The sequence below is a fragment of the Diceros bicornis genome, chromosome 9, assembly GCF_020826845.1.
Source record: "Diceros bicornis minor isolate mBicDic1 chromosome 9, mDicBic1.mat.cur, whole genome shotgun sequence".
NCBI lineage: Eukaryota > Metazoa > Chordata > Mammalia > Perissodactyla > Rhinocerotidae > Diceros > Diceros bicornis.
Window position 1 is genome coordinate 21,606,082 of NC_080748.1, and position 13,143 is coordinate 21,619,224.

Consider the following 13,143-nt stretch of genomic DNA (forward strand, 5'->3'; position numbering starts at 1 on the left):
AATTAGGATTGTTGTTTGTTGCAAGGGTTCCTCTTATCCAGTTTTCAGTTCCGTCTCAGGCGTAATTTTACCAAGAGTAGTTGTAAATCGGCTGTGTCTGTGGAAGGAGGTGAGTTCAGAGTCCCTACGCTGCCACTTGACTTCCGTGTCTCAGGTGTCAACTGTATGGTGGGCAACATTATCATGCTAAAATTGACCCCTGATTGATTGATTGCATCTGGATTAGGAGAACTATAAGGTAGCCTATGGGGACACCATACTTTGGGCTTCCTTCAGTGCAGTTACTCTCGTACTGCATGTCCCTTGTAGGGACCCCGGAAACTCTGCCTGTGGCCTTGTGACAGGAGGTATCGGTTCCTGTGGGACACTAAGCCAGGAAGCTCCCACACCTCTGTGACAGCTCTTGGATGGCTGAGTGAAGTGTCACCAACATAAGTGCTATAAGGACTCCTGCCAAGAGGGACACTGAGGCTGCCCTGCCAGCCTGCTATGGTTCTGTCCTTTGTCTTTCTGAGTAGATGGGCCAGGTGTGTCTGGTAGTTTTGTGAGCCTGAACGTGTCATGGAACTGAACAAGACCCCTGGTGAGTGCAGCAGTAACCAAAACTTCTAGCTCTGAGTTGACCTTTTTCTTAACCAAGTAACTACCTGCTTTGATCATCCAGTAAGAAAGCTTCAGCTATTACTCAGTTAATTAATCTCCTACTTGAAATTTAGATTATTTCTAGTTTTTCATTAGTATAAAGTGATGCTGTGATTAACATTCATTCATTCATTCAGCAACTTGCAGTTGCCACTATGTGTCAGGCACTGTCCAAAGTGATGGAAATAGATCATTGAACAAAACAAAGTCTCTACACCCTACATTATGGTGGAGGGGTGGTGGTGGTGGCGGGAGAGGGGATGTATTTACACACACACACACACTCGCACTCACACACACACACATACACAGTATGTCAGATGACGAAACATGAAGGAAAAAATAAGAGTGATGGGGCTGGAGAGGTGCTGTTTTTTAAAAAGTGAGCAGGGAAGAATTCTGATAATGTAACATTTGAGCAAAGACCTGAAAAGGTTAGGGATAAAGACGTGCTGATACCTTTCAGGCCTAGGGGATGGAACTGCTTAGGCCTTGAGTTTGGAGTGTGCTGTGTCCCTCCAATTCCACGTAGCTGTTTATTTTCTTTAGACAAATATGCCTCAAAGTAGAATTCCTAGGTCAAAGGATTTGCATATTTTTTGGGCTTTTGATAGATGTCACCGATTTGCCTGCCGAAAGTTATGCCATTTTGCGTGTCCACCCAATAATATCTTTCCGCTCATCAGGATTCCCTTTCTGAAACTGTATAGGTCATACAGTTCATTTTAAAGAAATTCAGAAAGTACAGAAGGGTATAAAGTGAAAAAGTATGTATTCATGAAATAGTCTGATGATAGGGTAGAATAGATTGTTGAAAGATATTTTAACAAGTTCTCATCAGCTTGTTAAAATCAATGTAGAAAGATCCCCGTATGTAAAAATTGTCTCGATGACAGAGGCTCCTCCACAATTTTTATTAATTAGAACATTGCAAATTATAAAACCAGAAGCTATGACTATAAAGAGCACCATTGTCATAAAATGCATGGTTCTAGAAAATGAATGCTCATCTATATTCTTTGCATACTCTGATGAAATATATATATTAAAATTTGAAGGTTAACTTCACAAGTAGTTGGGATAAGGTTTAAGCCTTAGTCACAGGTAATAGTTTTGAAAGTAGCACATTTCTTTTTAACTAATTGTTATATTTACTCTTTTCATTCTCCTATTTTTCTTCTATTCCAATCAGATTGTAGATCTCCCATATCTTAGTAAGTAAAGTCCTTAAAATCTTTCTCCGACAACTTCAGGGATTTGGGAACTTTGACTTGCATATTAGACAACAGATCATAATATAAAAAGGCAGGTATAGTAAAACATTAATTTGGATCCTACTCATTGAGATGGCAATTCTCAGTGAATTAAAAAATGTAAGTAATTTCTTTTTATGTCTGGCATATTTTTCTATTAACTTATCCTAATTTACTGAAGAGTGGGCTTTTGGGTTTCTTTTTTTAGCTTGTTCTTATGGAAAATTTAAAACATAAGCAAAGTAAACAAAGTCATATAATGAATACCTGTCACCCAGCTTCAATAATTAGCAACATTTTGCTATTCTTTAACATTTATGCCTTTACCCACTTTCCACCTCCTACTTGATGAAGATGATGATTTATGGTTCTTTTTTTTTGGTTAGGTAAAATTTACATACTTTGAAGTATACAAATCTTAGCTGTAGGATTTTGAGAAATGGGTATGCCCATGTAACCCCATACTTCTCAAGACGCAGAGCATTTCCCATTTTCATCCTCCCCGTCAGTAGCCTTCTGTCCTGAGGCAACCACTATTCTGATTTTTTACACCTTAAGTTAATTTTGCTTTTCTAGAATTTGATATAAATGGAATCATACAGTATATACTCTTTTGAAACAACTTGTTTCATTCAGTTTCATTCACGTCCTGGTGTGAGCTGAGTACTATTCCATTGTGTGCATATAGCGCAATTTGTCTATCTGTTCTCCTGATTGTAGACCTTTGGGTTGTTTCCAGTTTTAGGCTATTATGAAGAAAGCTTCTATGAACAGGTTTAGTTACTTTTATATTTGCTTGCAATATATATTGCTTTTGAAATAAAATGGCATCTAATAAATAAATCTACCAATTTATAATTTTTAAGGCTGGTCCCTCACCTCTCCACCTTAATATATTGTTCTGAGTTAGTATTGTGCTTCAGCAAGTTTCCATTAACTTTGACCTTTAACATTTCAAAGTTTATATAAAACCGATAGCTAATATTTAAGAATTCTTAATTTTTTCAGAAATTGCATTGCATGATACTTTTTTGAATGATAAAAGAAATTGCATTGCATGATACTTTTTTGAATGATAAAAGTTTCCTCCAAAAAAAATCATTTTACTTCCTGCTAAACTTATAACATAATAAGTAATACCTCTTTTTTCATTCTCATTTGTTTTTCCTTGGCTTTTTCAGAAGCGAGTCCCTGAGTCCTGAGTTGGTGGCCGCTGCATCTGCTGTTGCAGATTCTCTCCCTTTTGACAAGCAGACAACCAAGTCGGAGCTGCTCAGGCAGCTCCAGCAGCACTGGGAAGACTCAAGGGCACAGAAAGATGGAGAAAGAACTAAAATTAGGTTAGTGAGTCAAATAGTTATTCCAGTAAGGCTGGTATCTCAAAATAGGTTGTTTTTTATGTGACTAGTGAGTAATATACATAATATATTCATTATATATAAAATATGCCTCATAAATGGAATATTAGCCATCTGATTTTTTTAAAACTCATGTCTTAAGTGAAATTGCAGTTTTGAAAAGTCTAATTGAATAGTGAAACTTTTTTTTAAGAAATTACAGTTTTTTGTCCCTGAAAAAGAAATGATAAATTTAGTAGTGTTATTAAAAATAAATAAATAAATAAATAACAGAATAAGACAGCTTCTCTGAGAAGATTAATTTTTCTCATTACTTGATGAGTATCAACTCATCACCCAATAATTTGCTGGGTTGTGTGTGTGTGTGTGTGTGTGTGTGTGTGTGTGTGTGTGAGGAAGATTCGCCCTGAGCTGACATCTGCCAGTCCTCCTCTCTTTGCTGAGGAAGACTGTCCCTGGGCTAACAGTTAAGTCTTGGGAACTATGTGAGTTTAATGGTCACTATATTGGATATTTTAATATGTTATGTTGAGTATCCTGAGGGTTAGTTGGCTTTTTTTTCTATCATTCCCAATCCTGAAAGTTCCTTTCTATGAAAAATGAGTTTGGTTATATGTAAATTAAGTTCTCATTTATTGTTTCACATCTATTATGACATTTGTAATAGTGACTATTTTGACTTCCAGAACGCATTATTGCAATGTCCTTCCCATCTTCTGGAAGACAGTCTTTCTATAGGAATCCCATTCAGGTAAGGGTATTTATCTAACAAATGCCCATATTTCTCCAGAAACAGGCTATGGAGTTATAAGTTTAATATTGGCACAGAGATGGCAGTATTCTCCTAAAAGTTTACTTACTCTTTCAGGTAAAAATTATAATGGATTGATATCAATTAGCTTTTGCTGTGTTACGAACCACCCAAAAACTTAGTGACTTATAACAGCAACCATTTACTTAGCTTATCATAATGTGGTTTGTGAATTTGGGTCAAGCTTAACTAAGTGGTTCTGCTAATCAGGAACAGGCTTAACTAATCTCTGCCAGGCTAACTCATGCATCTGTGGGCAGCTACTGGGCCTCTGAGGATTGGCTGGTCTAAAATGGCGTGGCTGGATGGCTCCATGTGGTGTCTCATTCTCCAGCAGGCTAGCTCAGGCTTGTTCACATGGTGGCAGGGCAAAGATCCCACAAGCAGCAAGCAAAAGAATGCAGGGCCCCTAAAGGCCCAGGCTCAAAACTAGTATAATGAGGCTTCTACCTGCTTCTATTGCACAAAGTCAATTACAAACCCATTCCAGATTCAAGGAGTAGAAAACAGGCTCCATATCTTGATGGCAGGAATTGCAATGAACTGTGGCCATTTTTTGTAGTCTATCGTAGGGGAGAAGTATGGGAATTCTTCAACTAACGTGTGTTCTCTAGGTTGAGATGCTAAACTATAGAGGAGGCAGACTGCTTTAGGTTCTGTGGATTAAATAAATTAATATCAAACATATAATGATGTTTACTATGAAATTCCAGTTTAAAGTCATTGTTTAAGATGTTTGCATACATGTGCGGGTATGTAGACATTAGTGTAATTTACAATATTTGTTATATCAGTAAAAATGTAATATATACGTATGTCTATATATGTGTGCATATATACACATGTGTATATAATTATACTTTTATTGAGAATACAAATACTATAAATTGCACTAATCTTAAGTATATATCTTGATGATGGAAAACACTATGGAGATTCCTCAAAAATTAAGACTAGAACTACCATATGATCCAGCTATTCCACTGCTGGCTATTTATCCAAAGAACATGAAAACACAAATGTGTAAAGATATATGCACCCCCATGTTCATTGCAGCATTATTCACAATAGCCAACACTTGGAAACAACCTAAGTGTCCATCAAGGGATGAATGGATAAAAAAGATGTGGTATATAGACACGATAGAATACTATTCAGCTGTAAAAAAGATGAAATCTTGCCATTTGCAACAACATGGATGAACCTTGAGGGTATTACGCTAAGTGAAATGTCAGAGGCAGAAAGTCCAATACTGTATGATCTCATTCATAAGTAGAAGATAACAACAACAACAACAAGAAACAAACACATAGATACATAGATTAGGTTGGTGGTCACCAGACAGGAAGGTGGGAGGGAGAAGGACGAAAGGGTGACAGGGCACATGTGTATGGTGATGGATGGTAATTAGTCTTTGGATGGTGACTTTTGGGTATTGATGTAGTCTACACAGAATTTGAAATACAATGATGTACACCTGAAAAAAATATATATATCTTAATGAAATTGTATATAGATATATAGGCATGTAACCAACACTCTTCTGAAGGTATAGAACACTTCTTGCTCTTTTCAGTCAAGATTCCAACACAGTGGAGGTAATTACCATTCTAACTTCTGTCACCACTATTAGTTTTATCTTTTCTTGATTTCACATTAGTGGAATCATATACTACATCTTTCGTGACCGGCTTTTTATGCTCAAAATAAATTTTGTGAGATTCATCTAATATTGTTGTATGTACAGTAGTTATTTTTTATACATATAACATTAATATTTATTGCTTTCTTGAAGACTGTATTGAAAGCCCAAGCATTCCACACAGAAATTATACAATTGTAAACTGCTTCACAAAAGCAGCAAACATGTTACATTCTACAAGATCTTACTTTACAGAAATTTAAAAATTTTAACTATGAAAAGATACAGCTGAAGAAACAAGTATAAATTTGGTGGCCAGTAATTTTGACAGGGAAGTTGTACAGCTTGCATGGTTTTAAATATGTGAATTTTAAAATATTGATTTTAGAGTAATCATTATGCTCTTGTGTTGATAGAAAAGTATAAGACTGGCTGTTGAAGAATCATGTTTAAAAATATTTAATTCACTTCAAAATGTCAATGCAAAGTATTGTGCTTTCTCTGTACCCCTACACCTTCAGTCATTTAGCTCAAGTCATCATTAAAGTGATGTATTAATTCTTCCAGTACAGTGGTGGTTCACACCATTCCCATTTGCATACTTTAGAATATATTAGATTAGAAAGAAAGGTGTAATATTCACAGATGTTCAGAAAAGCAAGCAAAAAGTCAGTGAACCTGCCCAGTTCTTCTGAGATGGTCTCATGTCAGCTTCATAAGCATTCATTCTAAAATATGGTAAGCTAATGTTTGAACACAGTCTCCAAGATAAAGCACATCGTCTTACAAATAATGAAGTCCTTTTCTCAAACATCACGAAAGTATACAAAAGAATTTTAGTTTGAAGAGATCTCTTGGAATGTGTTTAGCCTGATATTTCAGCAGCCTTAAGGGTCCCAGGGTTTCACAAGGACCAGATTCTGAATTACTGAGAAGAGAAAGATACTGCTTTGAGAGAGATGAACTCAATCACTACCAATAGATAAAGTATCCACTGTATTCATCTCTTATAGGAACGAAAAATATAACATTTGTCCCTTAGAATAATATATGTATATTTATATATAATATATAGTATGTATATTATATAATATATACAATTAAATATAACTACATATAAAAATTATATACTTATTTATAATGTTTAATATATATTATATATAAAGTATATTATTCCATTTATAAATATGTATAATTTATATAATAATATAAATTCATCTCTTATAGAAGCAGAAAAATATAACATGGTCTCCCTTAGACTAATATATGTATATTTATATTTAAAATTATGTAATTTATATATAATATATGCCATATATAATATATAATATAATTATTTGTATATAATCATATCATATAACATTATCTGTTATATATATGTAACATAGATATGTATATATTATATAATATAACCTGTATGTTGTACTATAACCTGTATAATATATTACATATAAATATAAAATATTATTCTAGGGGGGCAAATTTCATATTTTTCTGTTTCTGTAAGAGATGAATATATATAATGTATATTTATAAATATTAATAGTATATAACTATCATGAAACCCTACAGTTCACATGGTAAAATGTTGAAACTGATGAAAATATGAAAACTGCTAGAGCTGTCAGAAAAAGACAAGACACAAAGCTTTCTCGTGTCTATGTATAAATGTGATACTCTCCTCAAAGTTTAAAAATGGTAATTATTACCTTCCAATTTAAAACCTTAATTCTAAATTTTAATAAATCTATACACAAACCACTGATTAACCAGACTCCCCCCCCAAAAAAAAGTCAGTGATAAGCAGGAGCCAGAGGAGCTGATAATTCACAGTTCCTATGTGAACAACTCTCTCAGGATTTATCCCATAAAGTACTTTATTTTACAACCTGCTTCTCTTGTAAAACTAAAGCTCCACTTTACTACATACAAACCTCGTACAGTGTGAAACTAGAATTGTATGTCAAATACTGCAGCTGAATGTTTCTAAATAATCTGTTCTATCAGTTCCTCTGTGACTTCTGTGGCTCATCCTCATTTTCTATGGATGATTCTGAGAGAATCTCTCCAGTTCGACTGGTATTGGATCCTACTAATTATTCTGTTTCATGGCAGAGAGAATCACTACTTACAGGGCCTTATAGTTTCACTTCCTTTGGAAGGCAAATCTTTCTCAGCTTGAGACAGACGAGATTCCTCCATTTGAGTCTTTTCCTCAGAAGTCTCTTCGTTCACAGTTAAGGCGTCGTCAGATTCTTTTTCTTGATTTTTTTTCTTGATTTTTTTTCTTTCTGGGATCAAGTCTGTTGATGTCATTAGAGACTCTTCTTCCTCTTTGTCCTCTTCTGTACAGTGCTGCCTGATACAACCACTTGCTTTGTCTTTATTCTTAGATGACGACGATTCTTCGGTTTCTTCTACCGTAACTGAAGAGATTTCACTAGAAGTTGTTTGGCCATCTCTCCGACTTCACCTTCTTTGTCCAACTTGAGTCTTTTCACCTGATGTTTCCACAGCATCTTCATTTGATGTTTATTCACCTGATGATTAGATTTCCGCTTTGTTAGCAAAGGATACAACTCAGGACCAGCCAGATGGAAGAGATGCCTAGGGCAACGTATGGGGGAAGGGGCACAAAGCTTCCAAGCCCTCTCCAGACTCACCGTTCTCCCAGCATTTCCACCTGCTCACCAACCCAGAAGAGCCTGTACTTCTTTAAAACTATATTGGCTTGGGGGACCAGCCTGGTGGCGCAAGTGGTTAAGTGCACGCGCTCCGCTGCAGCGACCCGGGGTTTGCCCGTTCGGATCCTGGGTGCGCACCGCCGCACTGCTTGGCAAGTCCCCTATAAAGTAGAGGAAGGTGGGCATGGGTGTTAGCCCAGGGCCAGTCTTCCTCAGCAAAAAAAGAGGAGCATTGGCAGATGTTAGCTCAGGGCCGATCTTCCTCACAAAAAAAATAAAATAAAATAAAACTATCTTGGCTTGGGCCGCCTCAGTGGCTTAGTGTTTAAGTGTGTGTGCTCCACTGCGGCAGCCCGGCATTCACAGGTTCGGATCACGGGCGCGCACTGATGCAGCGCTTGTCAAGTCGTGCTGTGGCGGCGTCCCATGTAAAATAGAGGAAGGTGGGCATGGATGTTAGCCCAGGGCCAGTCTTCTTCAGAAAAAAGAAGAGGATTGGCATTGGATGTTAGCTCAGGGCTAATCTTCCTCACACACACACACCAAAAAAAACACTATCTTGACTTTCCTAGGTCCTTTGAGTTTGTATATAAATTTCAGAATCAGCTTGTTAATTTCCACACACACACACCCTGCTGGTATTTTAGCTTGGATGACATTGACTATATAGCTTAATTTGGAGGAGAATCAGCATCTAAAAACATTGAGTCTTCCAACCCACAAACATAATATCTCTCTCCATTTATTTAGATCTTCTTTAATTTATTTTAGCAACGTTTTCACTGTACAGGCTTTGCACATCTTTTGTTAGTTTTATCCCTATTTGATGGATTTTGATGCTATTTTAAATGGTATTTTTAAATTTTCAAACAGAGAGAAAGGTTTGGCTTATTTAAAAACCCAAAGGTGGAGGTTGTTGTTAAAAGGCTTTCAAAGAGTGAACAGCATTTTCCTCTTTTGCATCTCAAGGAAGAGTTTCAGGAGTTGTCAACTTAATAAGCCCAGCTGAGCCACTGAGAAAAATGAGATATCGATTACCTATAATCCTAAAAATCTTCTTAGTTAGCTTTTTGTTTTTGATTTGGTACAATTGAATATTCCTTATTCTGCTCGAGGACAGAAACTGTTCATCTGGTGACAGACTGTGACTCAAAAACGTAGTTTCTTGGCAGAGTCGAACTTTTCTCTAGATGCTTCATGTCTCCATTCAGCTAATTCGGATAAGAGGTATTTGGAGTCTTCAGGTAAACTACTTAGGTCAGAAAACACAGCAGTAAATTGTCTCCATATTTTAAATTTATTTTGTTTATTTTTTCCCCCAAAGCCCCAGTAGATAGTTGTATGTCATAGCTGCACATCCTTCTAGTTACTGTATGTGGGACGCGGCCTCAGCACGGCCGGAGAAGTGGTGCGTCGGTGCGCGCCTGGGATCCGAACCTGGGCCACCAGCAGCGGAGTGCGCGCACTTAACCGCTAAGCCATGGGGCCAGCCCCAAATTGTCTCCATATTGAGTCAAGGATGGACTCATGGAGAAAACTCAAACCCTTAAGATCATTTTTAGACATTTAGAGAAATATGAAGGAGATTTTTAAAATCCCTGAAGCTTAACCACTCAGATATATTAATTTTCCCATAAAAAAGCAAATACTGACTCTGCTTAAATGTGGGTATACTAAAGAAGGCTGCACATAAATTAACCACTGTGAAATAGTTACTTCTTGAGAGAATAAAGCCAGCCTTGGTGGTCTAGTGGACAAGATTCTGGCGCTCTCGCCTCTGCAGCCTGGGTTTGTTTCTTCATCAGGGAATGTCACACCAGTCGTCTGTTGGTTGTCATACTGTGGCGACTACGTGTTGCTGTGGTGCTGAAAGCTATGCCATTGGTATTTCAAATACCAGCGGGGTCACCCATGGTGGACAGGTTGCAGTGGAGCTTGCAGACTAGACAGACTAGGAAGAAGGACCTGACCAGGGAGGGTTCTGCTCTGCTGTACACAGAGTCCTGTGAGTTGGAATCAACTCGATGGTGCTAACAACAAAAAACAGCTGAGAAAATAAGGGCAGAAGCGTATGCTAATGGTTGCATGATATTTTATTAGTGCTGTAATTAACCTTTAGTGTTGGATGTTAAGTGTCACTATTATCAATAACGCAGCAACAAAGGCATAAAGCTTCTTCTGGGTAGTTTCCAAGGAGGAGAAATTACCTGGTCAAAGAGTATGAATACTTTTAGAGTTCTTAATATATACTGCCAAATCCAAGGGATTGTATCAGCAATAAATCAAAGGTTTAATTTTCATGCCATATTTGCCAGCATTGGATCTTCTCATTAAAAAGGAAAGGGCTGGGCTGGCCCCGTGGCTTAGCGGTTAAGTGCGCGTGCTCCGCTACTGGCGGCCCGGGTTCGGATCCCAGGTGCACACCGACACACTGCTTCTCCGGCCATGCTGAGGCCACGTCCCACATACAGCAACTAGAAGGCTGTGCAACTATGACATACAACTATCTACTGGGGCTTTGGGGGAAAAAAAAAAAGGAGGAGGATTGGCAATAGATGTTAACCCAGAGCAGGTCTTCCTCAGCAAAAAGAGGAGGATTAGCATGGATGTTAGCTCAGGGCTGATCTTACTCACAAAAAAAAAAAAAGAATGAATGCCCCAAACCCAATGTGAATGTTGCTATTCATCAGTATTTTGGATTTGTTTTGTACTACTAGATAACACAAATAAATAAATATATTATTATTGTTATGAATCCAATATTTGCAGCTAGAAGGATAATTGCATGACTCATCAAATTATAAAAGAAAATCAGTTGTATTTCTGTATGTTAGCACGAAACTATTGAGAAACGAAATAAAAATTACCGGGCCGGCCCTGTGGCTTAGCGGTGGGGTGCGCGCGCTCTGCTGCTGGCGGCCTGGGTTCGGACTCTGGGCGCACACCAACGCACTGCTTCTCCGGCCATACTGAGGCCGTGTCCCACATACAGCAACTAGAAGGATGTGCAGATACTGAATATTTCAACTCACATAATTTTAAAATTGGTGTAACTAATTACGCTATTACAAGTCAGAATATGGGGGCAGCCCGGTGGTGCGTGCGCTGTGCTGTGGTGGCCTGTGGTTTGCAGGTTCGGATCCCAGGCCCACACCAACGCCCTGCTTGTCAAGCCATGCTGTGGTGGCGTCCCATATAAAGTGGAGGAAGATGGGCACAGATGTTAGCCCAGGGCCGGTCTTCCTCAGCAAAAAAGAGGAGGATTGGCAGCAGTTGTTAGCTCAGAGCCAATCTTCCTTATAAAAAAAAAAAGAAGTCAGAATTAATCCAGGATAATGGTTACCTTCACAAGGGAAGTGACTAGACGGGAGCTTCTAGGTCCTGGTAATGCTCTGCTTCTTGATCTGAGTGCTGGTTACGAGTACTGAGTACATACTCTACTGTATATTCACAATATGAAAGCTCATTGAGCTTTATACTCGTGATTTGTGCACTTCTCTGTATGTTGTTATACCTCAACCAAAATTGTGCACCCCGAAGTCAACATCAGTCTTCCTCATCTGCATCCCCCCAACCATAAAAAAGCTCCAGTGTGGTCCTGACACATGATGAGAGACTGACCAACCAAAACAGAACAGAAGGTCTATAAATAGACCTGATACATGTGTCACTTTATACAATGTAAAGGTGGCTTTTCCAGTTAGTGAAAAATAGATGGATTACTTAATAGATGGTGTTGGGATATCTGGGTAGCTATTTGGACCAAAAATGAGTTCAGCTCTACTTTACATCTTATATCAAAACACATTCCAGATCAAAGATTTAAATTTTTAAAAGAAAATGATAAAATTAGTAAAAGAAACCCTGAGAGGATATTTTCATAATTTTAGAGTAGAGAAGGTTTTATAGAGTACAATATAACAAAAAAACTCAAAAAAAACTAAAAGATTGATCAATTCAACCATATAAACCCCAAAAAAATGTGTAGCAAAACCCAACATAAATAAAAAAGTCAACAAAAAATGGGGAAAAATATTTTCAATTCACAATACATATGGATGGCTGATATCACTGATATGAAAAAGCTCCCTCAGATCAACAAGAAAAAGATCAATCAGCCACCAGAAATCTAGACGAAGCGTATGTGAAAACAGTTCATTGAAAGAGAATAAAAGTGACTCACACATGTGAAAAGATGCTCAACCTTACACATGATGAGTGAAAGAAAAGTAATGCTACAAAGGTATCACTCCTACAGTATTGACAAACATAAATACGTTTTATAATACACTGACTTAGCAAGAGCATGAGGAAGCAGGCACTCGCTCACATTGCTAGAAGGAGACTCTAAAAGTTGGTGAAACCTTTGTGGAAAACACTTTATTTTGATAGGCAATATCTATCAGTATTAGAGACGAACATACAATTTTATCCAATAATTTTACTTTTAGGGATATATCTTACAAATATATTAGAACATGAGTAAAAATATACATATATGGTTATTAATTTCAGTCTTATTTGAAATAGCAAAAATTGAAAGAAAAAAAAACCTCCTAACATCTATCAATAGAAAATTGGCTAATAAAGTGCAGCCATCAAAAAGAATGAAAAAATTCTTTTTGTTTTTACAGATATGGAACAACTTCAAGTGAAAAAAGCAAGGTGTAGATTAGTATATAGTATATAGTGTAGTATAGTATATTAGTAATTGTATTAGTATATATTATAAATATATACTTATTTTTTAAAT

At 37.1% G+C, this 13,143-nt stretch overlaps 1 protein-coding gene and 1 pseudogene across 1 annotated transcript in view; both read right to left on the reverse strand.

Annotated features, from left to right (window-relative positions):
- The window catches only part of LOC131409896 (mitochondrial ornithine transporter 1-like), a 93,418-nt gene that overhangs the window by 32,605 nt on the left and 47,670 nt on the right, over positions 1 to 13,143 (reverse strand). The gene's annotated exons all lie outside the window — the stretch shown is intronic.
- Positions 7,145 to 8,415, reverse strand: LOC131409902 (serine/threonine-protein phosphatase 4 regulatory subunit 2-like; annotated as a pseudogene).